The sequence below is a fragment of the Eufriesea mexicana genome, unplaced genomic scaffold, assembly GCF_001483705.2.
Source record: "Eufriesea mexicana isolate 0111107269 unplaced genomic scaffold, ASM148370v2 scaffold474474840, whole genome shotgun sequence".
Classification (NCBI taxonomy): domain Eukaryota; kingdom Metazoa; phylum Arthropoda; class Insecta; order Hymenoptera; family Apidae; genus Eufriesea; species Eufriesea mexicana.
Window position 1 is genome coordinate 22,742 of NW_016907953.1, and position 6,000 is coordinate 28,741.

Here is a 6,000-nt window from a genome sequence, read left to right on the forward strand (position 1 = left end):
ACGTAGGTACACCCAATAAATAATAAAGAAACGCATAGCGACTACTCCCAGTGTAGCAACACTGAATTCAATTTACCACGATTCTATTTATCAGCCCCTTATCTCCGGTAGTACCATAATCAATTTCAAAAATCTCACCGTTTGCTAGTTACCTGCGCTGTCATGATAACGCATCGAGATCCCTGCGAGATTTGAATATCGATTTAAAACTATTCATTTTGCACCACTTTCACCGTATCGTTTATCCAGTACAATACAAATGTGCAGCTCTTCCAAATCTCACCACAGCGTCGAAAGCAAAACATCCACTAACAATCATATTCGTCGAGTGACAGGCTTATCAAGAACCTCTACACCTCGTGCACGTGCAATCCGAGAAAGATCGGTGCGTGTCGCAAACTTTGTCGATCCTCGATTGGGAGTCGTTCAATCTCAGCGAATTCGTCGGTCGTAAAAGGAACGTCGTCGACCCCCCTACCGAAAGCTGGCACGTGTGACCAACGATCCCTAGCTAGCCGGCGAGTGGGAAGGGGACAGAAAAACTGGGAACAGATCGGACTGGAGCGTTTTAATCCGTGGCTAGGAGCAGCGGTAACTGCCATCTTATTGGTTGCCCATATTGGCCTCTTTGGTGGCTGCGTCTAAACCCCGGAACTCGCAGCGAAACCTGGTCGATCGATCGTTCTTTGTTCCTAACGTGGAAATCCCGGAGGATTCTCGGTCCAGCGGGGCCAGGTTGCTTTGTTGCTACGGCTGGCTCGCAATATCGCTCGAAAAATAAAGTATCGACATCTTTCTTGATATAATCTCCCCGTGCTTTTGAAAGGGGAAGAGTTTTCCACTTTTATTCCCATCAGTGTATACTTACTTACCTCTGTGAAACTTAAAGCGAATCCAACCTCACCTTGGACCGAGGCAGGATGAAAGGGATGGCTGAAGGAGGTTGGGCAAGTGGCGACGTTCGCGTATTCATTGAACGCGTACCAGCTGAAATCCTTCAGCTTTCTGCATTTTAATAAATCTCGATGCAACGCAACAAAGGAACCACGATCGAATTCAGACAATTCTTAGCGACGACCTCGCGACGCGTGCTCGCTGGACCGGAGCGCCCCCTTTGGCTGAAACTTTTGCTGGCAGACTTGGGGAGATTTGGAGACCCGTGTGGGTGGATCCTTGGAGATAATGGATGATCGTGTCAATGGAATTCAACTCGTTTTATTTATGGGTTACAACTGATGGTGGTGAGAGAATCCGAAAATATCGGGAACTCGGTGATCCAGACGGGTTAGGTATAGCGAGACGACCCATAACGAGACGAGGTTATACATCGAGTCTCACTCGCGTTAATTATTGAAATTTCGAATCGATGAAGGCAGATGAAGATCAGTTTCAACCCTGGCCTTTTCTGTCTTCATTCTTTATACTGACGATGAATACTATTAAATATAAATTATTTATATATTCATTTATGTTAAGTATTTAATATAAATAATTATATCAAGTACTTAATTATAATCTTACAACGGTAAACATTTAATTTCTGATAGCTTCCAATGAAATCATAAGGTCAGAGGTTAGGTTCAGTTAGAACCTAAGACACGATAGAAATGTTTGTTTTATAGGTTAGGTTTTGACCATGTGATTGGAATGATTATTTTACAGGCTAGATTTTGGTAGACCTTGTATGCTTCTTGTTTTCTTTTCTTTTTTAGCATCTTACTCGATGAATGTAGTATTTCGATACTTTTTGCAGCCTTTAGCTAACGCAAAAGGGGTCTGGACGGGTCTCATCCGGCTACAATCTCGTTTCGGAAAACTCGAGTCACGTTTCGAAATCGAGATAATCTGCGTTGAAATCCTGCACTTCTTTCTAGCCAGCAGGTCGCCTTAGCAGAATCCACGTCAACCATGGAAGATTTAACCTAGTTCTGTTCGCTCGGGATTCTTGTTCCACGATTTCGGTTCTGAAGTGAAGATATTGTCGAAATGCTGTATTGAAGTGAGAATATCGTGGAAGAAAATAAAATATTATGAACAAACTTTGGAAGCTTTCTTTCATAATACCATCTTTAGGAGATTGTTCGTTATTAAATTTTAATTATATCTTAATAAATTGATTAAAAATGAATGGCAACTCGGTTCAAAGTTTAGGTAGCTAAAAATTTCACTGTATAGCTTAGATGTCCGACATAAGTGCTACATTGCTATCTTTTATACATCAATATCGACCTGAACGACGCGTTAATGGGAAGCAAAGCGGTTTCATCTGCGTTAACTGTCGTCTTGAAGGACGATCGACGCGATTCGACTCTTCTCAAGGCTCAGGATAGATGTCGCCGCGGAGATTGTGAGAACGATTGGAAAGGTGTGTTCGATCTAGCAATGGAACAATGCTTAAGTGGCTGTTATCGCGTTTGAGCACAAGCTGTCAGGCGTTCCTGACCCATTTCCGGCAAGGTTCTGCGGCAGGCAATAATACCATCTCCTGTTCGAGCACGTCCTACGGATACTCTCCGTATGGCTCGCCGGTTGTACAATGAGAATTACATTCTGTATTATCGTAAACGTCTGGATTGATCCTTTGTAAACGCGTTTCGACTAATTGCTCTCCAACGGAGGGAAGAAACCCGATGGATTGGAATTCTTTGAAGATAATTTGTAGGACACGATAGCGATATAATCTTGACTGATCCTTGAAACAATTTGCTTCATCCTGATAACGATATTTTGCGACCGATAAGCTTGAAAGTGTGCAAGAAGAAAGAAATTTGGAGTACTCCTCTATTTATGATTTCTTTAGAATTAATTGTTTTTCATTTTGTTTTCGAATTTCAGTTATGCATTTATATCTACTTTTGGGATTGGAAATAAAAAATTTACTTTTAGAACCAAGCTTTCTAGCTTTTCATTTGGTTCTTTGTATCCTTGGTCTTATTCTTATTGTTAGAAAACGATGAGCTTATTATTTGTGCCTTGAAGTACACGATTATTTGTTAAGTAGATGTAGTTATCTGTAACGATGCGTGATAAATATAACATAGATAGGGTATACGAGCTTTTAGTATCTGAAATAATATCTACCGATCTATGTGATTTCATTTGCGATTCAATAATTAAAAGAAATAAATTATGTAATGTGATTTATTTTTAAGACATTTCTTGAGTTATTATACATTTATTTTACGTTATCATTGCAGTACAAGTATTATACTTCTTTTGTATAATAATTATTTTATTTCATTATATTATTGTTGTAATGTCATTGCATTATTATTTATATTATTTCATTATTATACTGTTATTTTCGTACCACTATGATAGCGCAGATATACAAGGTATATTAAATAATCACCCTAGTTAAGTGAAAAATGCAACTAATTTGTAAAATCATTTCAAATGAAACAAATATCCATTAAGCACGAAATTACACGTTCTGTAATTGAACGTATACATAGCCGTGCTCCCAATAGTAATTTTGATTTCGATATGTTCTACAGCTCGTAATTGGAAGTAAAATAATTTCTCGATGAATCAATTAACGTCCAGTTCTCGCGGAAATTTTGAAGAAAATAACAACAGCACAATCCAAATATTTTAATAAATAGCTCGCCAATATTGAAATCTAAATAAAATTTAATCTGCAAATCTACATACAGTCCCGTCTTCTTTCCTTATCCGTTTTCTTGCAGCATCGTTAAATTTTTAATGACAAGTTAATCGCGTCATATATAATTCATAAAATCCTCTTAAAAAGATAAATGATTAAAATTTTAGATCAATCGTGATTGATTTCTGCAAATGGGAAAATGACGATATACCTTTGTTATGCACGTCGAAAAAACTGAATATCTCGGTGTAAATAAGTTAATTCCAAAACACTGACAGCTTGCGTGTCAATTTAACTCGTTTTCCCCAGCGAACGAGTTAGAGTGTGCAATATTAATCCTCGCGTAATAATACCGTAACGAATTGAGGTACGCGATATTGTGTCGCATTGTTAGCAATAAAACTAAAATAGTGTGTTAAAACATCCTTTCTCACGAATTACTAAGTTGATCTTATTCTATACAGCTGCACTCCAATAATTATTAGCTCGTTGAAATTTAAGTTGTAATCTTTTTTACGTTTAATTTCGGAAACAAAAAGAGTCTATTAGAATATTAAATAAACGAAATTAAATATAGCACAAGACATTTTTTCGAATTTGTAATTGGAATGCCATTTAAAAATTCTTTTACCAAATCCCTTTCAAAATTCTTTATAAGTGAACGTATCAAAAATATATTACCAATATGTTCAATATCTTATCATATTGCAAATGAAAGGTAACACTCTGTAGAATACCGTAAATGAAAAATCATGTCAGCTGAAATTATGGAAAAATCATTTCCATTGAACATCAAAATTCGACATAATTTAAAAAATAAGTGTATATGGATGTAACACTGTTCTACTATTCATTAGTATATAATTTATTTGATTAATCATTGAATTAAGCAGTTAGCCATTCAAATATAACCAATTAATCATTATTTATCTAATGATATGAACAAGAGATAGTAAGGCGCAGTTTTTAGAATAGACCTGGAATAAATTTTCATGAATGCATTGGTGTTAAACCACTAATGACACGTGTAATTATTGATCACCCTGTATAGTAATGATCGCAAGAGAAACGCCACGCGATACAGCGATAACTAACCAAAATTTCAATGTAGCGGCCTCAAACCGAGTCGGCATTAGAAACGCTATCGCCATCATCTGGGGATAAGCGGAATATTAAATTTTACTGCCTTCAGGCCGACATTGAAAGCCACCTGCCGGAAGTCACTTCAACCCCAACTTCGTTCCGCGATTGTTAACTGATAAAGTAATTTCGATTCCATCGTAATTTCTCTGGTAATATTTTATTTTTATTAATTCAAGCACTTTTTGCGTCTATAAAACTAGTGACATGTCGTAAATTAAATTCGAAACGTCTTTGGAAATATTATTTTTCATCTTTCGTGATTTTTAGAAACATTTTTCATATTCCAAATTGGAAACTCATAAATTAAGTTATAAACGTTATCTTTTCGATTAATACTTTTCCTTGATTTTCCATGTTCCTCGTTGAAAACATGTTGCAATTAAACTTCGAAACGTTTTTGGAAAAATTACTATTTCGATTATGATTTTTCCTTAATCGAAAGAGTATAATTGCATATATCGTTGCATGTTGCTTTCTCTGTTTATACATCTGATATCTGAAATGATTCAAGAACTGGATTTATAAAAAATTCTAGTATTTTGCTTTAAAAATAGAAAAGGAATTAATATACAGATGTACTGTACATAGCTGATAAGATGGCACTCGAGTCGGTAGAAGGGCATGATGGGTATTCCGTTGGCTCAGCGTGACGCCATCTTTGATTCTCTTGAACTCTACACTTTTAGGTTAAGTGTCAGATGCTTTGACATGATATTAGGTATTCCTTTTAGTTCGTTCTTAAATATTTAACACTGGTTCTATACTTGTGGCCCTTAGCGCGGTATATTGAAGAAAAAGTAATATAAATATGCTGGAAATTGTTCATTAATAAATTGTTTCGTGTGTTCCTTATCGGTTACGTTATAGGGATAATTGGTAGCCTCGAGGTTGTTACAATTGAACTCTATTATCGCCTTTTTGATAAAGGAATTGCGTACTGCTTGTGTAATTCGATTATGTTTGGACTGATACAAAGTGAGAAATTTGTTAATTTTGTTTATATTTATAGTGTGTGTCCTCGATCTGACAGCTTGTTAGTGATATTTGTATTTACGAAATGCGAGCGGAAAAGACCGTACTTTTTGCGGATTAATTTAAATCTTTCATTCGGCAGATAGCATGGATCGCATAGCACCGACGAACAACGTTGTTTGCGTAATTGCGATCGATGGAAGAACAATGTGCAAACAGGCATTAATGAATGCCAGATGTGAAATTGATCGTACGGTCTGCCGAAGTACTGTTGTCCT